At 43.1% G+C, this 26,432-nt stretch overlaps 1 pseudogene; it reads left to right on the forward strand.

The window, feature by feature from the left end:
• Positions 1–1,712: 1,712 nt before the first annotated feature.
• LOC136466861 (peptidyl-prolyl cis-trans isomerase CYP95-like) lies at positions 1,713–12,959 on the forward strand (annotated as a pseudogene).
• The last annotated feature ends 13,473 nt before the right edge of the window (positions 12,960–26,432 follow it).

The following is a 26,432-nucleotide window of genomic DNA, read 5'->3' on the forward strand; positions in this document are numbered from 1 at the left end:
AGTCGAATGAAAGGGCTTGATGCCTGAACCAGGATAAACCCTCTTGCGTCTTGAGTAGTCGAGTGCTAATCACCAAAGTTAATCACTAGTTGTGGTTACGGATCCATAACACCGAACGTCTATAGACGAACTTGGTTGTTCTTACTTCTAGTTTCAGAGTAGACAGAGCAATACAATCTAATTATTTGTCTGTTTGATCATCATATGCTCACTTAATCGTGCTACCACTAATAAATAACAACTTGAGCATAGCATACTGTGTTTAACCAATGCCATCCTTTTATACATACATGAGGAATCAAGGGTGGAAGGTGATGAATCTGCAAACTATGTTGTACTTAAGCTAAAATAGCTCTGGGTGTCTACCCCCGTAGTCTGAGTTTTTTTACTTAACGATACAATTGATGTTCTTTCATCGTTGCAGATACATTTTGGATCGATTACGGAATGTTGAATCTTGTGGCCTATCCAATGTTTTGGGGTTAATCGTTTATTCAGCATAAGAAATACACTTTGGCTTCGGTGTTCAACAAGGCCCTTATGTATCGACGAAAGCCATTGTGGGAGAAGACGATGGAACAATCTATATAGAATATTTTATTTTTTTGCAGATGTGTGATGTGAGGTATTGTATGTAATATGTTGAGTTTCAATAGAACCCCTTCTATTTGCAAAAAAAACATATTTTTTAGTTGACTAGATGAGTGCCTGTGCATTGCAACGGGTGTAACATAAATTGAATGAGATGTTTGTTAGCTAAGTCAAAATCAAGAATATATCAATTCAAATTTTCACGTGTATTATACCATGATAATGTCTAGAAACACATTTATTATCGTAATGAATCTGAAATAAAAGCTAGGCTTGTAGCTTGTTGTTTGAAAGTTATGACAAACATAAGTTGCCTCAAAGGCTAAAAATTTATTGCTAGGTATCGAATAGAATTTATCCATGCTCTGCCTTGCCAAAACATGTATACTCGGACTTACAATATCCTAACCCGCATGAGACATGGCAATAATTCATTTTTTGGGAAAAAAAGTATTTATTGTCAACACGCAACGCGAAGGACGACGAACAAGATTTGGATCACGATCATTGTGTGGTGATATTCCAATAAATTTCTTTCTCTTCCCAGAATTCTTTTTTCGTTTTATTCTATTTTATTTACTTGCCTTAAAGTGTCTCCATGCGGTGATTATTTGCCTGCCGGTGATTCCGTGAGTTTTATTTCATTTTATTTACTTGCCTTCTAGTGTCTCCATGCGGTAATTATTTGCCTACCGGATATGGATCACATGAGATGCGATGATTATTTGTCTATCAGATATGGATCGTATGAGTATGTTCATCCTGCCAGGTAGATGTTCCGTATGTTTTAGTTGTATATAGAAAAAGCTAAATCGGACCATGGAATCATTAAGGGGTCACTTTTTCGTAAAAGAAATCCTAGTACTGGACTGGTTGCACGAGGACCAATGGGCCATTTTTGCGGCCCGTCTGATATGTGAAAACAAAATATCCATGGCACCATTCACACCTCCAATCCTGCTCCCGGAGCCCACGTCGCCCGACCGTCCACTGTCACCGCTATCAGGGCCCCATCCTTCCTGGCCCACATGCACTGCATCTAGGACTAGCATTCACTCCACGTAACGGGGGCAAAACTGTACTTGGCCCATCGCAGGGCTCCCAGCACAGGGCATGGGGCACAGGGGTAATACTTGGCCGCCGCTGCGCTCCTCCACTTCCTATCCCCCACCCCACTCCGCTTGTGCGGCCGCGTGGTGGTGCCTTCCGCGGCGCTGCGGCCGCGCTCCGATCCCGAGCGAGCAAATATCCTCGCCACCCCAGCACGAGACCCTCGCACCGCTCCGACGCGATCGGCGCCGTCGAGCCACCCGAATCTCCCCTTGCGGTTCGTGCTCTGTCTCTCCCTACCCGCGCTGCTCCCCTCTACCTCGTCGTCGCTGGATCGAGCGCCGCGGGCCTAGCTTGCGCGTTTCGATCTGCGTGGCCAGAGCGTTTCATGCGCGTTTGGGCTCTGAGGTTTCGATAGGGACGAGGAGGTTCTAGGGTTTGGGGTTGTGTTTGCGGTAGGGTTTTGGGGGTTTGTAGGGGCTTTCAAGGTTTGCGGTGTGGTGCACGGATCCTGATCTGGGGGCCAGGATTGTTTGCCTAGATTCCTGGCGTTGCACTTTGGATGTTGCTCTGCGTGATTACTGATTACTTAAGTTTGGAGTCAGTAGGGGGCTGCCAGGGGGCATGCCGAATGGATGCCCCCATGATCCTTTTTCATTGAGCCTTTGAGCCATGATCCTTTTTCATTGAGCCTTTGAGACCAACAAGAACTTTAGTGCGTGTTTTAATATTTGGTGTATGGATTAACTTAGTTGGGCCCCATCACTGGCTGTGGAACAGATGTACAGAGCTTGAACATGCATAATGATATATTATTGTTAACTAGCAAACATGCCCGTGTGTTGCAAACGGTACGTACATCTTATGTTTGGAATCGGACTATGTAGTGTGGCTGGACCCTCGCTATTCTAACTCGTATGAGCAGAGGTCATGAATTCGGGTCACGTATGGGATAGTAAACCAATTGGGACTGTAGTCTTTAATTTATCCCGTATTACTACTCTTAGTAAAATTGGTGAGGACTCTGCTTGGGGGAGTGGAGGGACAGACTGACCAAGAGAGATTGTGATGGACCAAAATTTGGAGGAAGAATTTTTTTCACTTTTTAATATAATAATAATAATATGTAGATATATAGGTAAAGATTTATTATTATGAGGTGATTTGCAACAAGGCCGGGGGCTGCCAGATGAATGTTTTCGGGTGTTCATGTTGTCTTGCCTCCTTGTTGCGTGTTTGCAATGGGTATTTATTGTAAAAGATGGTTTTTGCTAGTAGAATTGGGTATTGTTGTTATTGCATCTGCACATTCTCCACTCCATGCTTGCGAATTTCTTTTAGAAGGTTGCAAAATAAATTGCATTTATGTGTTGTGTGAGTAGTAGGAAAAGTATATTTCTGCTGCTATTTTTATTATGTAAGCGCATGCAAATTTGAAGTCATATAGCCATTTTTTCTTTTGAAAAGGATGTTTATAAACTATATGGGGTTTCAATACGTGTAATATTAAATTTTGTCTAGGGCAGCAATGCCATACTTTTACCACTTATTTTACCAATTGCTTACTTTGTTGATACCTTTCAATTATTCATTGTGAAGCTACCCTGTTGGCTCAGGGATTGCGTCTATTCAAGAATATGGGGAGAAAGAGGAACCCCATTGTCTTTCTGGATGTATCTGTAGGTGATGAGCCAGATGAAAGAATGATCTTTGAGGTATGTTTGATATTACTGTTTCTCAAATTCGTATTCAGATGATAGTGCAAGCGTGACTAAGATTGTGCAATTTTAAAGATCAGGAGCTGTAGCTGTGTCTTAGTTTGCTTGATCTGTTTAATAGCAGAGTTACCTTTCCTTGCAGTTGTTCGCTGATGTTGCACCCCTTACAACTGAGAACTTCAGAGCTTTATGCACAGGTAATCTTCTCTCCACTTCCTTTTCGTTAAATTAGTAAAAATTCATCTGTTAGTTAGTGTTACATATTATTTTGTAAATTGGTTTATGTGGCAATTGGACATGTTGCTCTAGATTTCTAATGGTCATGGTCTCATGTAATGCGTCCATCAAAATACTGAAGTTTTGGTTGTCATCTGTTCAAACTATTAAGTATTTGAAGTAGCATTACTTTCAAGTAGTATGATATGATGCAAATTTAGTAAATTCACAAAGCCACACTTACTCTTCCGAAATTATTGAAAAATTGACAATTTCAAGAACTTGCTTTGACAAACAACACTTTTTATTGCCTACAGTTTTAGAGCTACACTCATTTAGTGCTTGAAGGTTACTTAGTCGTCAAGCACTCAAGCACACTGGACAATTAGACCATGCTTACAATGGCCACTTAATGACATGGTGCTAGGAACCATGTGCAGATCATGTCATATTGTTTATGAGGGAATGTGATGTTATCACCAAATTGCTAGGGTTATGCTATATCGCCCTTGTTTATCTAGATGTGGGTCTTAATCAGGGAGGGTTAGATCTGCTGATGCCCCATCCAAACAGTAACAATGAAAATTGTTTCACTGAAAGAGTCTGTGGTGAATAATGTTCCAGTGCTAAAGATTGTAATTCTTTTTAATTTTAGGAAACTGCAAGTTTAGGTTCAAGTTCAAGTGTAGCTTTCTTTTAATTACTTTGGGGTGCTTGTGAAATTTTGCCCTTTGATTGAAATAGGGCCACAGCTTTTCTGCTTTATTTAATTTCGCTCCAATGATTCCAGTTGTTGAAGAAATATTTTCCCTATATTGATGTACAATCCTTACTAATACAAACCCATTTGGACATTGACACTGTGTCCAATACTTCTGTTGACTAGCAATATCAAGAAAAAAATAGATAGTATAAATTAAAAGGATTTGTATTTTGAAAATAATTAGCCCAATGAATCTACTAATGGCGATCTTCTGCTGCAAATCTATGTGAATTTTTTAGATATTGATGTCTGGAGCTAAAAAGATTGACCTAGGACAAACCTAAATGGACCTGTACTTGTGCTCAGTGGAAGTAATGCGTAGCTATTCTTTGCAACATGGAAGAATACCACAATAATGTATTTTATTACTGCTCTTACTAATTATTTTAATTATCTGCACTAAGAAACTGTCACTAATGCTGTGGTGGTACTAGTCCTTATGTCGGCACTTGGTAGTCCTAATGATTTTTATTGTTCTTTGCCTAAAAACGCTCTTTGGAATATTATTCAAACCTGAACTCTCTCATCTGCTTTCAGCCATAATCCAATATGCCATTCTGTGGTTCTGTTTCAATATTTCCAAAATCTGAGAACCTAATCTATTCTTTCTGTGATGATTAACAATGCATATTTAGATGTTCATTGCTTCCTAGGAATTTAGTTAATTTCCTGTCAAAGTAATTCTTATGCTTAATGCTTAACTATATCTTTATATATATTTAGCTTATAAATTTATAATTTTTCTTTAAATTTTAAATTCATCTTGAAATTTTGAGCAATGCGATGATGTTACTACAAGGGAGTCTCTTACAGATTTGAAGTAAAACTGGATACATGATACAGCGGCTGATGTTTCTACTTCTTTGACAGTTATGTTCTGGCAGACAATTTGTTATAATATTCTTCGGGTTATGGCATCAAATGAAATTAGGATATGGAATGGAGATTCTGAACTTGTGTACATCAGTAAACACAAACATACTCGCATGTAGTTACTATAACTTGAGCTGTAGACTTCTAGTCCATATCTTCTGTTCTAAGCTGTCAATCTAATTTGTCCATAAAAAAGCTAATTTGGTGTTGAGCCGTTAATGTACTAATATGCGTTTTGGAAATCTTCTGATAATGTAGTGGGTGCCTTTGTTCTTTTTGCCACAGCCCACCTTGTGCATAGTCGAATGTACAGATTATATGCAATTCCGAGTTTAAAAAACTCTTCCCATTGCTCTGCTAATTGATGTTGCACGCTTTAGGTGAGCTGGGAATTGGACAGAAGACTAAGAAGCCGTTATGTTACAAGGGATCATCATTCCACCGTATCATCAAGGGGTTCATGGCACAAGTTAGTTTTTCTTCTTTTCTGTAGTTTTTTATTTATGCATTTTGCTTCTGTCTAAGTTACGATGTTTGTATTTTGTGGTTAGAATTTGGTTAGCTTTGTCTTGTTCTGTTTTTATTAGTCAGTTCCTTGTCTCCTTGTTCATGATGTAGGATGCAAGACAGATGATATCGACTGCTTTTCTTATCATATAGTATTTAAGGTTGTATGCAGTATTGTCTATGTTCGCTATTCTAATAATGAGTGGAAAACTTATTTGTTTTCTTAGCCATAACTGCTGAGGGTGCTTTGTTTTTTTTTTCAGGGAGGTGACATTGCAAAACGAAATGGTGAGTTTGCACAATTAGTTCTTTACATTTTTCTAGTTCTTTTCCTTCCCGGAAAAAAAGCAGCAATTCCCCTCCCCACTTCCATGGCCTTTTTCATCTTTTTGTGTTCTCTTATAAACTAATGTTCTTGTGTACGTCTACTTAAAGGGCTTGCATGCACATAGCACTCCCTGTAAATTGTGCAGTTATGGCCTACTTATGCTAATTTTGATGGTTTTTGTTTTCATTTCTCTATGTTATAACAATGTCCCTACCTTTTGATTTGACGATTATATTGTGCACTCCACGCTAGCATTCAATGTTCTTAAGTTTCATACGCCTTTTTTTAACTGGAGTAGTTTAGCAGTCTTTTCTTGTCATATACAGTTATAATGGCCTTAATTCGGATATCAAAATTTTCAAATTTGATTAGGGTTAGTTTGTTTTCATATGCAATGATTTGTTCCAAGATCCAGATGTATACCGTGCCAGCATTTATAGATTGCTGTATTTTTGTCTATTAATGTTACGTATGGTGATGCATGTTACCATCTTTACTTTTTTGGTAATATTTTTTCGGTTATACATTAGTTCTGTTTGTTGGATGTAATTCTACCTTGCATGTATAGTTGCAGCTTCCTGTGTTACATCTTGTTTTTAGAAATGACTACGATTTTAACTATGTTACAGGGTCTGGTGGAGAAAGCATATATAGTGGAAAATTTGCAGGTATTAACCATTTAGCTTGGTTTGAAATCTGTTATGTAGTGGAGACGTTGAATGCAAATAATGGAATAACCTTGCAACCTTTTATTTGAGGATTTAGAATGTTGGTTACCAGATACAGAGTCAAATGCAGTGTTGTTATGTGTCTACTGTCTACATTAGGAGTGTGTCCACAACAACAACAACAACAACAAAGCCTTTAAGTCCCAAACAAGTTGGGGTAGGCTAGAGTTGAAACCCAACAGAAACAATCAAGGTTCAGGCACGTGAATAGCTGTCTTCCAAGCACTCCTATCTAAGGCTAAGTCTTTGGGTATATTCCATCCTTTCAAGTCTCCTTTTATTGCCTCTACCCAAGTCAACTTCGGTCTTCCTCTGCCTCTCTTCATGTTACTATCCTGACTTAGGATTCCACTACGCACCGGTGCATCTGGAGGTCTCCGTTGCACATGTCCAAACCATCTCAACCGGTGTTGGACAAGCTTTTCTTCAATTGGCGCTACCCCTAATCTCTCACGTATATCATCGTTCCGAACTCGATCCCTTCTTGTATGCCCGCAAATCCAACGCAACATACGCATTTCCGCGACACTTAGCTGTTGAATATGTCGTCTTTTCGTAGGCCAACATTCTGCACCATACAACATAGCAGGTCTAATCGCCGTCCTATAAAACTTGCCTTTTAGCTTCTGTGGTACCCTTTTGTCACATAGGACACCAGACGCTTGCCGCCACTTCATCCACCCTGCTTTGATTCTATGGCTAACATCTTCATCAATATCCTCGTCCCTCTGTAGCATTGATCCTAAATATCGAAAGGTATCCATCCTAGGCACTACTTGACCTTCCAAACTAACATCTTCCTCCTCCCGAGTAGTAGTGCCGAAGTCACATCTCATATACTCAGTTTTAGTTCTACTAAGTCTAAAACCTTTGGACTCCAAAGTCTCCTGCCATAACTCCAGTTTCTGATTCACTCCTGTCCGGCTTTCATCAACTAGCACTACATCGTCCGCGAAAAGCATACACCAAGGGATGTCCCCTTGTATGTCCCTTGTGACCTCATCCATCACTAAAGCAAACAAATAAGGGCTCAAAGCTGACCCTTGATGTAGTCCTATCCTAATCGGGAAGTCATCCGTGTCTCCATCACTTGTTCGAACTCTAGTCACAACATTGTTGTACATGTCCTTAATGAGCCCGACGTACTTCGTTGGGACTTTATGTTTGTCCAAAGCCCACCACATAACATTCCTTGGTATTTTGTCATAAGCCTTCTCCAAGTCAATAAACATTAGGAGTGTGTCCAAATTCTAATAATCTAGTACAAGTTACTGCTTTGATCTTTTTGGCTGCTTTGCTCTGGAAATACTGGAGATCTTATCCAACTGTTCTGGTAAGCACGAAAGCAAACAGTATATCTGTAATGACAGTATATTATTTGCATTTCAGATGAAACTTGTGTTCTACCTCATGATGATCGTGGTCTCTTGACAACGGCAGATACTGGTTCCAAAGCTAGTGGCTCCCAGTTCTGCATTACTTTCAAGCCTAATTCTCATCTTGACAGGTTTGTTCTGATCAATTCCATTTGAATGACAGTGTGTTTCAGTTTTGTACAAAATATATCTTCAGACATGTATGGGGACTAATCTTACATCCATTTGTGTTGTTGAATTGAACCTAAGCTCTGGATATTTGTCTCAGATCGATGCATATTTCCAGTACCAATCTGATTTTTTTTCTCATCCTTAATTAAAGCTCTAAGCGTCCGACGGCCATAGTCACTGATACAACGCCATTTGCTTAATTATCTGTTTTATCAAGCATTGGAACTACAGAAGAATAGTTTTCTGCTACTTCTTTTGCTTGTTCACTTGTAGTGTCTTTGGATCTCCGTTGTTGCCCAATTCAAAATGAGCAACTGCTTGTTGAATCACAAGAATTTGATGTAGTTCTGTATTATATGTGAAATCGATTCAGTTCTTTTTATAGCACCATTTGCCAGTTTATTAGAATTATCATGTTGCATTAATTTTGCGCTATGTCTATGTGTGGAATTTTGCACTGTGGAAATTCGTTTCCTATGGTATGCATGTCTCTTTTTTGGTTGTGAAAATAGGAGGTGAGGGTAGGAGCAAACCTGTTTGACTGATGCATATGTGGACAGGAGTGAGGCTTAGTTTTGGTTTTGCTGTTTGGCTTTTTACTATGTTATAGGAATGTTGCAGGGCTTGTGGCATAAACTGTTAACTGGGCAAGCCTCTATAATGTCTTGTTCAGTTTCATTTGTGAACTCCATGGTTTTCTGACTTAGTACAGTTTTGTTGATAATATGACATTCTACTGTGTTGCAGGAAGCACACAGTTTTTGGCAAGCTTGTTGTTGGAAGTGATGTTCTGAAGAGGATCGAGCAAGTAGATGTGCAATCCCCTGATTCAACTCCTGTTGTTCCGGTTACTATAGTAAATTGTGGGGAGCTCACTGACCGCAAAGACGTTGGATCTATAGAAATTGGTAATGCTTATCAACTGATTGGAATTTTTGCAGCACCTATTGATCCATTTAATATAAGGATTTAAGCTTTTTTGGGGGCATTTAGGTAAAGTTGGTCACTTTTGTATTTACCTTTTGAACATCCTTTTGATGTGATAATGGTCATACAGATAAAAAGAGGGCTGCCAAATCAAAGTTGTCAAAGGATATATCTTCTGATGACGAAAGTAATGAAGGACAACACAAGAGACGTCGTAACAAATCTTCAAAAAGGAGAAGGAAGAAGAGGAGATATTCTTATTCGGAATCAGATAGCTCTTCTGAGTCGGAGACTGAATCATCTGATTCTGAGAGCGATTCTGATACTTACTCAAGTGACTCATCTGATGTCAGCAGCTCAAGTGATGACAGGCGAAGGCGCAGAAAGAGACACTCTAAGAAAAATAAACGCAAGCGTTCAAGAAGAAAGCGTGACCATAGGCGCGAAAGAAGGCGTAGGAAGCGTGATAGGAAATCAAAACAGAAGCCAAAAAGGTCTGTTAACATTGTCAAATTGAACATTCCTGACCTTTGGCCTGTAATATATTTTCTTTTATTAGCAGGATAATAAAGGGTGATAGTGAAGCTGAAAGTACGAGCGATAGCAGCTCTGAAGATGCTAGAAGCAAGAGATACCGCCGTGGGCGGAAGTCCAAGGCATCATCTCAAGTTTCTGGTAGTTTCTTTTCTTTTTGCCTATATATTCTTTACCACAATGTATGTTGAGCTTCTGTATTTCACTAATACCAAGTAAGTTGAAGCATAGGTTCCTGAACTTTGTTCTGATTTCTCAGTTATTAGGTTCATGAACTCTGAAAGTTGGGACTTGGGAGTAACATGCCCTTAAACTTGTGCTATGTACCACATCAGCCAATCCTTTGTAACTTAAGACTGTGTGTGTGTGTTGGGGGGGGGGGGGGGGGGGGGGGGGGGGGGGCATTCATCATCATTGATGAACTGTATAAGCACAATAGGATACCATATCTGGTTAAGTACTTCATTGTATTTCAAGAAACTGATAGGACAAATCTGACAAGGTTATGCAACGACAGTAGCTAGTGCTACTCAGACACAATCAAGGGACATCACAAAAGAGTTCAATTTCTTGCGTGCTTGGATGCCTTATTGGTTCACTGTTTATTTACCCATCACAAATACTTGTGTTGTGGACAAAGATCTGGTCGAACTTGCGAAACCGACTATCAATGACTTAATAGATACAGATAGTTGGTTTGGAATTATGAGAACCATTCACTTAGATTTGTCTTAAACTTACTGTCATATTCTCATAATTTTATTGGATTTATAAAAATATAAATATATTATAGTGGAGAATAATGGCTAAAGGTAGACCATGCCATGTCCAAAAAAACAGGAAGTTCTGATTGGCTGGATATCTCTTTTAATCTTTAAATCATGATTACATGGTATTATCAGTGGTATTGTTCTGTTATATCTGTCTTGCATGAACAACTGTACTGATTGGCCATCTAGTAAGGGATATATAGTTCTTGCTTGGTTTATGTGGTACATGTTTAGTTTAGTTCAACTAATGATTGCAATCTACACTTACCTTTTCAGAGGAAAATCTTGCTGCAGTGGCTGCTTTGAAGGATGCGACATCACCTCAACAAAAGAGTGGAATACCAAGGAGTCCAGCACAAGATGTCTCCCCCCTGCAAAACGGGGAAATCCATACAAATGGTGTTAATGAATCAAAAATTGAAAGGAATGCAGCTGTCATGCCTGTTCTAACTGGCAATCGAAGCAAATCTAGGTTTCCTATACTTCTTCATACATAAATCATTCTTTGTGCTTACTGCTTCTGGAAGCGGTTGTTTCATCTGATATTGATAAGCAGGAGCCAGAGCATGAGTGCTAATCACTCAATGAGCAAGAGTATGAGTATCAGTCCAAGAAGAAGTCCAATGAAAAGGTCAATTACCAGCCCGAAGAGGTCAGTTAGCAGGAGCCCTGTTCACCACAATCGCAGTAGTAGAAGTCCTGTCCGTACTCCCAAAAGAAGCGAGAGCAGGAGTCCAGCCAGACGGCAGAGCATCAGCAGGAGCCCTGCTAGGAGCCTCAGCAAGAGCTCACCCAGAGGTGCAAGCAGAAGCCCCCCACATAGGCAGGAGTCCTGTTAAAGCTCACAGAAGAAGCATTAGCAGGAGCTCAGCTAGGTCCATGCAACAGAGAAGTCCAAGCAGGAGCCTGGAGAGAACTCATGTACGAAAAAGTGTCAGCCCAAGCCCACCATTGGAGAAGCGAAGAAGCATTACCCGAACCTCTGTGATATCTCCATTGCGAAGTGTTAGCCGGAGCCCAGCTAGGATTTCAAGGAACCCACATAGGCCTTCTAGAAGAAGCCCTATGAGAAGTCCACGACGGAACATTCGCAGAAGCCTTAGCAGGAGCCCTGTGAGAACACTTAGAAGAAGTGTGAGCAGAAGCCCAGTAAGAGGTGGTCGACCTCGCAGGAACATTAGCAGAAGTCCCAGTCCACATCGCAGGGCAGTAACACCACCAAACAATGGAAGGAGCCCATCCAGGAGTGATTCTCCTGATGGGTCACCAAAACGCATAAGACGCGGACGGGGTTTTACACAGCGGTACTCATTTGCAAGACAATATCGCTCACCTTCTACTGATCGCTCGCATCGTTATGGTGGAAGAAATGACCGTGACAGGTAATTGAATCAAAGTTTGATCTGTTGTTTTCATTTGATAGAGAGTTTTAAATTATGTTCCCCCCTTATGTAGATACATGGGTTACCGGGGTTCTCGCCATCGATCACCTCCTCGACGTTATAGAAGCCCACCCAGAGGCAGAGTGTCATCGCCAAGGTAAATGAACTGTTTATATGTGATAGCTAAAGAACTCGTTGTGATGGCACGTCAGTGAACCAATTTTGAACAGGCAGTCATTTTTGTTTGATGCTTATTATTGAACGTATTATTTGCAAATGATTGAAGCAATTTTATTTGAAGTTTTTTTTTTTCAATCGGTATGCATAGCTCATTCTTGTGGTTGGTTCTGTCATGATTTCTTTTATTTTGCCACTTGAGGCGTAGTAGGTACAGGAGGAGGAGCCCAAGTGCCTCTCGCAGCCCTGTCCACAGAGAAAGAGGAAGGGGAGGTGGATACAGCAAAAGCCCTGTACGGAGCCTTTCGCCCCCTCCCAGACCAAGGTCACATGGTGATCGTGCACAGTCAGTTTCCAGGAGCCACCTTTCTGGGTCAAGGTCAAGGTCTCCACCAGTGCGTCATCCCTCCCCACCTGATTCCCCATCTCTGAAGCGTGCAAGTGATGAGAAATCTCAGTCCCCGTCCCGGTGTCGGTCACTGTCTGGTAGCCCTAGTCGTGGAGGCAAGAAAGGTTTGGTTTCCTACGGGGATGGCTCTCCTGATTCAGCTGGGAAGTAGGTTTCCACCGGGGCATTGAAATGTGTTTTACTGAGGCGCCCCCCCTGGCCTGGTGTTATCGTTGTAGAACTGTTACCTATGTTTGGGATGATCAGCGATGTCCTTTGGTTATCTTAAGACTGTCGTAATCTGAGCTTAGGTTATGCTTTTGCTGAACATGTAGCACTGTTTCAGTGTAGCTATCATTGGTGGAATTTGAATGTTATGAGGTGCGACGCAAAGAGAATCATTACAATATTTTGATCTCGGATGGTAATAACATGTATAATTAATAGTTATTTTTCCTTCTGCATCTATCCAATACAAGTGTATCTGCATCTATTCATTAATTATATCGCACCGACATTCCAATGGTAATTTGTTTGTAATTTCTTATACACGACAAACACCTCCTGATTCTTCTCTGTGTCCTATTGCCCATCCCCGAAAGAAACCTGAAATTTCCAATCAAACAGTAATTGGTGCTAATAGATCTGGGGCACAACTCCAGCATCAAATCAATGGAATCAACCAACATATATTTGTACGGACCGTTGGGGGAAAGGGCTATCAATCTTTAAGCACAGCACATCGTTGCGGGAAAGGGCATCAATCTTTAAGCACAGCACGGATTATCAGGTTGAAGCAGCAAACAGAGGCTGGTGAATACAAAACGCGTGGCTTTGCCGATAGGATGGGCAACGCAAAAGCTGAGAAAATGCCCAGAGACGATCGGTGTAGTTACGGTAACGATACAGAGCGGGCGTCCGAGTGGCCGGACACAGTTCCACAGGCCGTTCTCCTACACTCGCACTTCCCTCCGCTCCGCCCGCTCCCTCGCACTCGCTCTCTCCCGCACCCACACTCCGCCTGCTCCCCCGCACTCGCTCTCCCCCCGCTTTCCTGCCCGTTCTCCAGGCCGTCCCTGAGACGGGGACAACCGCGCCCGCACACGCGAGCTCGCTGCGCGCCCCGCCCACCCGTGCTCCCTCCCTCCCTCCGTCCCTCGCCCCCCCCCCCCCCCCCCCCCCCCCCCCCCCCCCCCCCCCCCCCCCCCCCCCCCCCCCCCGCGACCTCCATGCACCCCCACGCTCCCTATGATCCGGCTCCCGCACCTTCACCGGAGACGAGGACGACGGCTCCGACGAGGTAGGTCGTGGAGGAATCTAGATCTGAGCCCCGCTCCTCATCCTCTGGATCTGGATCTGAGCCCTCCTCCTCCTCCTCCTCCTTCTCTGGATCTGAGGGATGCGGCGGTGGCTAGGGTTCCGGCGAGCACTGGGGTCAGATCTCGCCGTGTTGCAATGTGTTTTTTTTATGTTGCAACAGATGTTTTCGAATGTTGTAATGTAATTTTTAGGTCATTGTAACAGATGTTTTTGTGATGTTGCAGTACTACTGCTTTGAGATGTTGTAGTACATTTTTTTTGAATGTTGCAATATTTTTTTTTGATGTTGTAGTATATGTTTTTTCGATGGTGTAGTACATATTTTTCAATGTTGCAGTACACATTTTTTCGTTGTTGCAGTAGTTATTTTTCGTTGTTGCAGTAGATTTTTTTTCGATGTTGTACCGCATGTTTTTCAATGTTGCACTACATATTTTTCGATGTTGCAGTACATATTTTTCGTTGTTGCAGTAGATATTTTTCGATGTGTTGCAGTGCATGTTTTTCATTGTTGCACTACATATTTTTTTCGATGTTGCAGTATTTACAACTCGATGTTGCACTACATAGTTTTCCATATGTTTTTGCAATGTTGCAGTAGAAGTGTTTCATGATCTTTTGGGACAGTGACGCGGTGGGGGAACAGAGTGCGTTGGGGAAGGGGGGAACAGGAGCGTGTTGGGGAGCGGAGCCGTTGTCGGGGGCACGACGGGGTGGGGGTGCTCCTGCGGGGGCGAGGCAAACGGATGGGGCTAGGGATGAGGATGGGGTGGAGATGAGGATGAGGTGCGGGGGCGCAAGGTGCGGGCGTGTCGGACATGCGTGGGGGCATCCCGATGGAAGCGGGCTCGCATGCATGCGTGTGGGGAACGAATTGATTGCGGGCGGGCGCACATGTAGGGGCAGCAGCACGAGCGTCCCGACGCTAGCGCCCGGATCAGACGTCCGGACGCTAGCAGTTTCGATGGCGGAAACGATGGCGGATCAAAACCCTGATGGATCCATCCCTGCACATAAATTGTCTACACTTGTACTTGCGGTGCTAGCTACTAGCATGAACACACGATACATAACAGACCATCATGCCCTTACGTGATCTCCTGTCTCATCTCACTTAGAGTCGACATCTTGGGATGTGTTTGGTTTCAAGAAAAGAGTGGATGGAAGATGACCAATCATAAAATTTGGAAAACAGATATATATGCTACTTTAGTTGGATGGATGAGACGAGCTAGTTTTTTTCTTTGTTAGATGGATGACAATGGATGAGATGAGAATAATTAACTAATTACTTTACTATTTAAAAAGTAATGGCAACTCATTATACACTAATAAAGATGCACTAACACTAATTTTGTCCTAATAATCACTAATTAAAAACAAAATATTGCAGCCAGTGTTGGCATTGCTCAGACCAATCCATGCTGACACTATCGATGGCGGCACCGCTCCTTCGTGTGCTACTAGGGGCGTTGTGTGCCTACTACATGTGGCCACTAGCACGCTAGATCGCGTTTCCACTTGTGCATAGCCCCTTGCTCAGTGAAAAAAAAAACATCATCTATTTCAGATTTCTTACTAGCCAAATATGAAGATCAAGGATGACTCTTTTGATAAAAAAATATATAAAATAATTTTTACTCAAATGACTCTTCAAATAATGATTTAGATAATAAGTTTTAGAAATAATTTTAGTGATGCTCTTAGATACAAGGGCAGACGCAGATGGCCAGACTAAAATGTTAAGTTTGTCCATATTGAAGGCAAAATTATTTTTTCCTAGTTTCTTCAAAAAAAAAATCCCAGTGTCCTCCTTCTACCTATTGTATCTCACACTCCCAGCAAGTTCGACCGAAGTGGTAGAAGAATCGGTGGCTCGTGGATCTGCAGAGCACCGGTGATAAAATCATGATATGGCGAGCACGCATACCGGATTCTCTGCCCCTGTGCCGTGTCGGTGTGTTTGATCACAGGATGTGAAAGACGGGAGGAGAGGAGTGTCAGGTTCGCATGCTTTTAGCTACACAAATCGCATCGCTCGAAGATGTGGCATGTAACTTTGACGTGCGTATATGACCTGATCATGTTTGAGGCTTAGGTCACCTGATGCCCTGTTTGACTGGCAGAATCTTAGCTGAAACTGGTCGAAAACACTATTCCGATTGAATTATTGTGAGAGAAAAATATTATTTTGACTGAAAAAATAAGCCGAAAGACAAGCAAATAAAAAAGGAGGAGAGCAGACGCCACGCCACTAAATCGCGAGCGGTCATCCAACTCAAAAGGAGCGAACAATTCTTAGACATAAAGTAATTTTCTTTTTTAAAAAAATCCCACCACTTTCCCTATTCGGCAATGCCCATTTCGAGCTCCCTGCATGCGCTCAATGCATCCTGCGCGCTTTCCAGCTGGTTGTGACGTCACATGATTCAAGAAAAAAAAGCAAAACATTTATTTCAAAATACTACTGCTGAACGGTGTATCCATTTTCAATGTCGTGTTCTGCACGACAAGGTAAACAAAACTAGACCCCACTTGCATATGTTTCAAAATTTTTTATTCTAGTATCAACTTATGTGTACTAATTTGTAACATATAACTTATAACGTATAACTTATAACATATAATTTATAACTTATGCCAAAACATGAAAACACAAAATTATGAAACACAATTTATGTACAAAAGTTATTAAACACAAAGGAACGAATTAACTTATAACTTATGCTAAAACTTTAAACACAAAAATTATTAAACAGAAAGGAACGAATTAACTTATAGCTTATACCATATATGTCGGTGCAGAAAGTGACCAACACATAAATATTTATAGTTTTACTGTATGTCGTGATCGGAGGTGGCCTAGCACTCAATGACACAGGATTTATACTGGTTCAGGCAACGTGCCCTACGTCCAGTTTGAGTCGGTCGGTGACTTTATTCCTGAGCCCATGTGCTTGAAGTTTGCAGTAGGGTTACAAACGAGAAGGAGAAAGATATGGGGTACAAGAGGTCCGGTCGGACTCTAGTCTGAAGGGCTAAGAGTGACGGGAGCCCCGCTAGGTGTTAAGTGTTCGAGCGTGTGCTCGTTATAACTTTAGAATGTCTAAAGTTACAGAGGGCGAATCAATATAGGTGAACTGATCGATCTTTCTGTTGGAAGAGAGTGCACCCCCTTTTATAGATGAAGGGGATGGCCTTACAAGTGAGAGGGAGAGAGTACGTATGCTGCTAAGTCTCACTTCCCACGCCAGCGGGTACAAGATGATGGTAGGCACCCACAATACTGTTTAATGTCAGATGCACGTGGGAGGTTGCGTTTTCTTCTTCAGGTATGACAGATGTCGGTGCCTGCCACACTGTTGATACCCAGAGGTATGCAAGGGGTTTTACCATGTTCGCCTGGTACGATAAATACTGGCGCCCACAACACTGTTGACGCCTCAGAGGCACGTGGGGGAGTCTTACCGTATTTGTCTGGTATGGGAGTTGATGGCGCCCACAACACTGTAGGGGAAAATGTCGACGCCTACAACATTGCTCGGGTTCTATCATGCCAGGGAGGTCGTAGGGTACTGTCCTGCAGGTGTACAGGATACGGTCCTTGGTATTGCTGTTAACTTGAGTACGCTGCCTTACTTTCTTCATCCGTTTTCTGGTCCTTACCGAGCAGGCATCCCGGTCGGTTGGTCCCAGTCGGCTCTGATTGCGCCAATTAGAGAGGAGTTGTAAGCAGGGGTTCGGCGTATCCCCGGTCGGAGAAGCGGGTCGGAGTCAGAAATGGTGTTTGGCCAGGCCTTCCGGTCGGAGAGGCCATCCGGAGGCGGGCTGGAGACCGAAGCGAGCACTCCGGTCGGAGAGGTGGGCCGAAGTCGGAAGCGAGCGCCGTTCCTCCTCGGCCAGGCCTTCTGGTCGGAAATTGGATCGCACTTGTGGCCTGCTGTTTAGGTATTTGGGCCGGCCCAAGAGTTGCGCGTTGGTTCGTCACGTTGTCTGCTGGGCCGAGCCTTTGCTGGGAAGCCGGTCCATGAGGGACCCCGGGTTTATGAACCTGATAGGAGCCCCTAAGCCCCCGGACGATTCAGGTAGAATCGTTTGGGGGATTTTTGTCTTGACGGCGAGTGCGCGCGAGCACACCCGCGGGTGTAGCCCCTGAGCCCCCAGGCACTTCGGGTAGAATCGTCTGGGAGGTTTTTCGTGTTGCCAGCTGGGGAGGTTTCGTTTTGTCAGCGGGTGCGCTCGCTTTGTCAGCAGGTGCGCTCGCTTTATCAACGGGTGCGCGCGAGCGCACCCGCGGGTGTAGCCCTCGAGCGATTCGGGTAGGATCGCCTGGGGGGTTTTGTTAGCGGGCGTGTGTGCGTGCATTTAAGTTGAGACAGAGTCGTCCTTGCATTGGTGCAGCCCACACAGCCGAGACAGTTAGTTTAGGGATCGGTCGAGGCGGAGCTCGCGGATCCTGGCGTCGGTGCAGCCCGTGCAGCCAAGGCAGTTAGTTTAGGGACCGGGTGAGGTGGAGCTCATGGATCCTAGCGTTGGTGTAGCCCGCGCAGCTGAGGCAGTTAGTTTAGGGATCAGGGAGATGGAGCTCGTGGATCCTAGCATCGATGCAGCCCGTGCAGCCGAGGCAGTTAGTTTAGGGATCGAGCGAGACGGAGCTCATGGATCCTGGTGTCGGTGCAGCCCACGCAGCCGAGACAGTTAGTTTTAGGTGTCTTGAGCCCCTGAGCCCTTTTTAGGCTTGATAGGGGTCGGTTTGAGTTTTGTGCGTTACCCCGTCGTCGGTTTCTCACAACCGGAGGGGCTGAGCTTTGTCGCTTGCCTTGATCACTCGGGCTCGAGTGACGCGCTCAGTAAGCTCGCTAACGGGTATGATCGAGTGGAATTCGAGTCCATTGTTCGTGATGGGGTCGACATAGCTCTCTTGTGATATTCCACTGCTCCTTTACCTGCAACCCGACAGATGCTTGGGTCGTTCTGGAGACCGACCCGGGTGGCCTGCTGGCCTTCCCTCGATGGAGATTCTGTGGGTTTAGAGAGGATTAGGATCGAACGAGAAGATTGAGATGACCTTGTCCGCTTCGAGGCAGACTGGGTGAGGGCCGCATGGGGCTCATCTGCATTTTCTCCCCTGGCTCTGTTTGACGTGAGGTGGCCTCAAGCCCTTCGTGGGCCGGTCTTTCAACCCCGGTCGGTCATTGCTCATGTTTGAATGAGGCAACTGCCGCTTAGTGATGCAACACGAAGCATTGTGATGCATTTGACTGCATACGTAATGCTTTAGTTCTCGAGCCCTCGGGCGATTCAGGTAGAATCGTCTAGGGGGTGTGGGCGTATGGAATGAATGCGTGTATGGATGTATGAATGATTATAAAGAAAGAGCAGGGTCGGTAATGTTACCTTGATGACTCGAGTGATGGGGTTTGAAGAGCTCCAACCGGAAATATTCGACCGAGACCCTCACTCGTCGTTCGTGACAGAGTCAACATGGCCTACATGGGGCGCCCCTTTGCTCCTTACCTATCTCTTGGTGTTTTCCTGAGCCGTTCGATTGACTTAGGAAGCCCGATGGTCTCTCATGGCGGAGATCCTGTTATTTGGGTTTTTCCAAGTCCCACCTAGGGAGGCGGAGAGCCACCTGTGCAAGGTAGCACTTTGTTTTTCGCGCCCAGTCGTGTGGTAGTGGTGGGCCATACCCAGGCCACGTCCCATCTGATCAGGTGCCATTCCACCGGGCAGGGTACGTCTCATCGGTCAGGGCGCGTCCCATTGTATCCCATCTGCATTAAATGGGGAAGGGAGAGGGTTTTTCACCCCCGTCATTTCACCTTTCCCCGATCACCACGCCTTCCCCAACTGCTGTGCCCTTTTCTTTAAGTAGGAGAAGGGAGAGGATTTTCGCCCCGTTCCTTCGCCTATTCCTCATCTACCATCTCTTCTCTTTCTTCCTTCTCGCCAAGAGCGTCTGAGTGCCATGGCGGTTCCTAGGAGAGAAAAGGGAGAGAGCGAGGGAGAGGAGAAAACTCACAAATCCATTCATGAACCCGGAGCGGAATGTTGGGCTGGAGGTCATCCGTTGTGAGGGAGTTGGTGTTGGAGGCCCTCGCCAAGAAGGGGTTTCTGCCGCCGAAGGAGGTGGCGCACTGGAGGGCTCCCCGGAGGGAGGATTCCTCGCAACCTTAGCCTAGTGAGGTGGTTTCCTTTCTTGCCTTCCACGAGCGTGGGCTAGGATACCCCGCACACTGGTTCCTGCGCGGGCTCCTCAACGAGTGGGGTTTGGAGCTGCAACACCTCAATCTGACTAGAGTGCTACATATTGCCAGCTTCGTCATCGTGTGCGAGGCCTTCCTTGGGATGGAGCCACATGTGGACTTCTTTCGGCGGATGTTCTCTAGGCGAATTTTGTCGGTGGGGAATCCGCCCGAGACCGCACCGGTGGGGGGCTCCGCCCTGTAGAAGAAACCGAGCATGGGGGGCACATACCCCGTGTATATCCTCTTGAAAGGTCCTAATATGGCTAGAGGGGGGGTGAATAGTCTATTTATAATTCTACAAATCAACTAGAGCAATTTAATTAGTAAGACAAATAGCGTAATGCAAACTTGCTCTAGCTCTACGAGGGTTACAAGCCACCTATCTAATAATTCTAGTTGCAATGATTGCTAGACACACAACTTGCTATGATACTACTCACTAAGAGCTCTCAAACTTTCTACTCTAAAGAGCTCCACTAAGCAAACTTAAATAGCAAAGCAAGCTCTCAAATCCAATTACACTAAAGAGCTTGCTACAACTAGTTTGCAAGAATATAAATGAGTGACTAGGATGGTTATACCATCATGTAGAGGGATGAAACAATCACAAGATGAAGATTAAGCCAATCACCGGGAGAATGCAAATGATAAGAGACAACCGATTTTTCTCCCGAGGTTCACGTACTTGCCAACACGCTAGTCCCCGTTGTGTCGACCAACACTTGGTGGTTTGACGGCTAAGAGGTGTTTCACAAACCTCGTCCACATGATTGGACACTGCAAGAATCTACCCACAAGTGAGGTAACTCAATGACACGAGCAATTTACTAGAGTTACCTTTTGGCACTCCGTCGGAAAAGATACAACTCCCCTCACAATCACCGTAGACGGCCACGAACAATCACCAACTCATGCCGATCCTCCACCGCTGCACCGAGCCATCTAGGTGGTGGCAACCACCAAGAGTAACAAGCGAAATCCGCAGCGCAACACGAGTACCAAGTGCCTCTAGATGCAATCACTCAAGCAATGCACTTGGATTCTCTCCCAATCTCACAAAGATGATGAATCAATGATGGAGATGAGTGGGAGGACTTTGGCTAAGCTCACAAGGTTGCTATGTCAATGAAAATGTGCAAGAGAGTGAGCTTGAACCGGCCATGGGGCTTAAATAGAAGCCCCCATAAAATAGAACCATTGTACCCCTTCACTGGGCACACTGTGGGCTGACCAGATGCTCCGGTCAGACTGACCGAACTCTAGACCCAGCGTCTGGTCAACCGATGTAAGCCACGTGACATTTTCCATTCAACAGGAACCACCCGATCGCAATGGCTAAGTAGCGACCGGACGCTGTGGCACAAGTGACCAGACGCTGGACCCCCAGCGTCCGGTCGTTTACAGTAAGGTTCTACACCAGGTTTTCTTTGACCGGACACGTCTGGTCCACCTCGACCGGACACACCTCAGCGTTCGGTGCAAAACCCTGGATATTGTGCTGACCCGTCAGTTCGACCGGACCCAGACTTCTAGCGTTCGGTCAATTCAGACCCAGCATCCGGTCAATATACCAATGCTGGCGTCTTCACTGCTACGCCTGACTGGACGCACTGGTCCACCCAAGACCAGCATCCGGTCATAGTGAAAATAGTGAGACTGAGTTCCTTTCTCCTCTATCTTCTTCACCCTTGCTCAAATGTGCTAACTACCAGCTGTATCACCTTGTGCACATGTGTTAGCATATTTTCATAAACATTTTCAAGGGTGTTAGTGATCCACTAGATCCTAAATGCATATGCAATGAATTAGAGCATCTAGTGGCACTTTGATAACCGCATTTTGATATGAGTTTCACTCCTCTTAATAGTATGGCTATCTATCCTAAATGTGATCACACTCGCTAAGTGTCTTGATCACCAAAACAAAAAATGGCTCCTACAATTTTACCTTTGCCTTGAGCCTTTTTTTTCTCTTTCTTCCTTTCCAAGTTTTAAGCATTTGACCATCACCATGCCATCACCATTGTCATAATCTTCTCCATTGCTTTATCACTTGGAGTAGTGCTACATATCTCATGATCATCTTGATAAACTAGGTTAGCACTTAGGGTTTCATCAATTAACCAAAACCAAACTAGAGCTTTCAATCTCCCCCCTTTTGGTAATTGATGACAACCCTTATACAAAGATATGAATTAAAGTTCATTTGAATCCATGTTGCTTGCCCAAGCATATTTACCATGTATAAAGGATATGGACAAGTTTCATGAACTCCATATGATAGCAATTGCCCCCCTACATATGTGCTAAAAGTTTGAATTGAAACTTTGCACATATGATTAGATAGGAAATATAGGAGACAATTTCTACCAAATGATGCTAAGGTATAAGAGATGGACCTTTGAAGCGTGATACCAATTGGAGTGCACCAATATACCATCCTTAGCACCATTAGTAACTAGACATACACAAAAACTAGAATACCCCATGAGATCAATTGTTATAAATAAGGGTCTAGTTTCCATAGAATGAACATAGGTCTAGTTACTTTAGCCTATGCATGCTAGTTTTTCATTTCAACATTCAAACCTACAACTAGCATACACCACACAAGCATGGATATTGAAATTAAAAATTTATACCATGCAAGCAAACATATGTAATGCACATTCAAATTCACCATACAAGTTCATGAGCTTGCTCCCCCTATTTGTATGCTCAAAATTTTAATTGATCCCCTTCCTTTGTTTCTTTGTTGTCTTTTCACTATCTTTGTACTATTTCTCCCCCTTTGTCATCAATAACCACAACGGCTTAAAGTATAGATAGGGTAGGATTATCAATGTCAACAATTAGCACAAAGGTGACCTCAAATTATAGATAGGTTGGGGTGAAATCATGTGAAATGAGGATCATTTTCCCAATTTGATTCAATCTAGATTACTTACAAAAGATATTTAACTCAGTTTGATCCAAAGACAAGCTTCTTCACACCTCCAATTAAGGGTTATCTTATACCATGTTGAGTTAAACACTTATAGCTCATTTTCTAAATCAAACACTAGGTTTACAAGCCCACAAACATGTCATATGCTACCACTAGATCATTTTAATCATACAAGCAATAGTGGTACCATACAAGCATCAAATTCATTTGATTTTCATAAATGAGCCTATTCAAATGTGAAACATGTCTAGATGCACTAATCATGTCCTTAGCAAGGATGTATGCCATGCCAATCAACTTTTACCTCAGATTGCTCGAAGGAGAGGCATGTCATATAATGGGGGTGCATCAACACATATTGGAGAAGTCAAGTATGTTCAATTTATTCCTTAGCTTGCAAAACCTCTTCTCATCAAGTGGCTTGGTGAAGATATCGGCAAGTTGATCTTCGGTGCCCACACTCTCAATGCAAATGTCCCCTTTTTGTTGGTGATCTCTTATGAAATGATGGCGGACATCAATATGCTTTGTTCTTGAGTGTTGAACCGGGTTGTTGGTGAGCTTTACGGCACTTTCATTGTCACATAGCAATGGCACTTGCTTAAATTTGATCCCAAAGTCACTCAAAGTGGCCTTCATCCAAAGTAATTGTGCACAATAACTACCGGCCAAAATGTACTCCGCTTCGGCGGTTGAAAGTGCTACACTATTTTGCTTCTTTGATGACCAAGACACAAGTGATCTTTCTAATAGTTGACATGTGCCCGATGTGCTCTTTCTCTCAACTTTGCATCCCACATAATCGGAGTCCGAATATCCAATCAACTCAAATCTTGCTCCTTTGGGATACCATAATCCAACATGTTGTGTATGCTTCAAGTACCTCAATATTCTCTTAGTTGCCTTCAAATGACTTTCTCTTGGTGAGGCTTGAAATCTAGCACACATGCATACACTAAACATCACATCTGGCCTTGATGCGGTCACATAGAGTAGACTTCCAATCATAGACCGATACATCTTTTGATCCACCATGTTGCCACTAGCATCACTATCCAAGCTTCCACTTGTCCCCATTGATGTACTAATAGCTTTACTCTTCTCCATTTCAAACTTCTTGAGCATATCCTTGATATACTTGCCTTGACTTACAAATGTGCCATTCTTTATTTGCTTGATTTGAAGACCAAGGAAGTAACTAAGCTCTCCAATCATAGACATCTCAAACTCACTTGCCATCATCTTGCCAAACTCCTCACAAAATTTTTGATTTGTTGATCCAAAGATGATATCATCAACATAGATTTGCATTACAAATAAGTCCTTTCCAAGCTTCTTGGTGAAGAGAGTGGTGTCAACCTTTCCCATCTTGAATCCCTTAGAGAGTAGGAAATCCCTCAATCTCTCATACCATGCTCTAGGTGCTTGCTTTAATCCATACAAAGCCTTTCTCAACTTGTAAACATGGTTGGGTTTCTTTTCATCTTCAAAACTGGGAGGTTGCTCAACATACATAAGCTCATTAATGTACCCATTTAGAAATGCACTTTTTACATCCATTTAGTACAACTTGATGTTGTGGGCACAAGCATAGGCTAACAAGATCCTAATTGCTTCCAATCTTGCAACCGGGGCATATGTTTCTCCAAAGTCAAGACCTTCAACTTGAGTGTAACCTTGAGTCACTAATCTTGCTTTGTTCCTTATTACTATCCCATCTTGATCTTGCTTGTTCCGAAAGACCTACTTGGTTCCAATCACATTATGATCCTTAGGCCTCTCTACTAACTCTCATACTTGGTTTCTTGTGAAGTTGTTTAGCTCTTCATGCATAGCATTGACCCAATCAACATCCCTCAAAGCTTTATCTATCTTCTTAGGTTCAATGGATGACACAAATAAGAAGTGCTCACAAAATGAAACTAATCTTGATCTTGTTTGCACACCTCTTGAAACATCACCAATGATAGTGTCCAATGGATGATCTCTTGCAACATTGGTTGGTTGAAGTACTTGCACTTGATTGCTAGCATTTGATTGATCACTTGATTGAGATGATGAACTAGCCATTTGCTGATCTTGCACATTGCCATTACTAGTGCTTGCTTGGATTTGATCATGAGAACCACTAGCTTGCACATTTGAGTTAGAGAGCACTTAATTCTTGTCATCTTCAACATCAATCACCTCTCTAGGCCTTATATCACCAATGTCCATATTCTTCATTGCGTTGACCAATTGAGTGCCTCTTACATCATCTAGATTCTCATCTTCCTCTTGGGAACCATTTGTTTCATCAAATTCCACATCATGAACCTCCACAAAGAGTACCACTAGCCAAATTCCAAACTCTATAAGCCTTGCTAGTAGTGGAGTAACCAAGCAAGAAACATTCATCACATTTTTTTTCAAACTTGCTTAATCTAGTGCCTTTCTTCAATATGTAGCATTTACAACCAAATACCCGAAAGTATGCTATGTTTGGCTTTCTTCCATTCAAAAGCTCATAAGGTGTCTTCTCCATCATGGGGTGACAATAGAGTCGGTTGCTATAATAGCAAGCCGTGTTGATGGCTTCGGCCTAAAATGAATGACTCACATTGTACTCACTCAATATTGATCTTGCCATATCAATTAAGGTTCTATTCTTCCTTTCAACTAGCCCATTTGATTGAGGAGTATACTTGGCCGAGAATTGATGTGTAATTCCAAATTCATCACATAACTCATCAATTCTAGTGTTCTTGAACTCACTTCCATTGTCACTTCTAACTTTCTTGATGGTTGTTTCAAACTCATTGTGAATGCCCTTAACAAAAGATTTGAATATTGCAAACACATCACTCTTGTCAACAAGAAAGAACACCCATGTGTATCTAGTGAAATCATCCACAATCATAAATCCATATTTGTTTCCACCAATGCTAGTGTATGTGGTTGGTCCAAACAAGTCCATGTGCATCAACTCAAATGCCTTGGATGTGCTCATCATGCTCTTCTTAGGATGTGTGTTACCAACTTGCTTTCTGGTTTGACATGCACTACATAGCTTATCCTTCTCAAATGTGACATCTTTCAAGCCTCTAACTAAGTCATGCTTAATCAATTTGTTTAATTGTTTTATTCCAACATGACCAAGCCTTCTATGCCATAACCAACCCATGCTAGACTTAGTGATCAAATATGTTGACAATTGAGCTTCTCTAGCATTGAAATCAACTAAGTATAGATTCTCATATCTAAATCCCTTGAATATCAAGTTAGAGCCATCTACACTTATGATCTCTACATCATCCACACCAAATATGCACTTGAAACCAAGATCACACAATTGAGCTACCGACAATAGGTTGAAGTTCAAGCTCTCTACTAGTAGCACATTGGAAATACTCAAATCATTGGATATTGCAATCTTA

Source organism: Miscanthus floridulus, chromosome 7, assembly GCF_019320115.1.
Source record: "Miscanthus floridulus cultivar M001 chromosome 7, ASM1932011v1, whole genome shotgun sequence".
NCBI lineage: Eukaryota > Viridiplantae > Streptophyta > Magnoliopsida > Poales > Poaceae > Miscanthus > Miscanthus floridulus.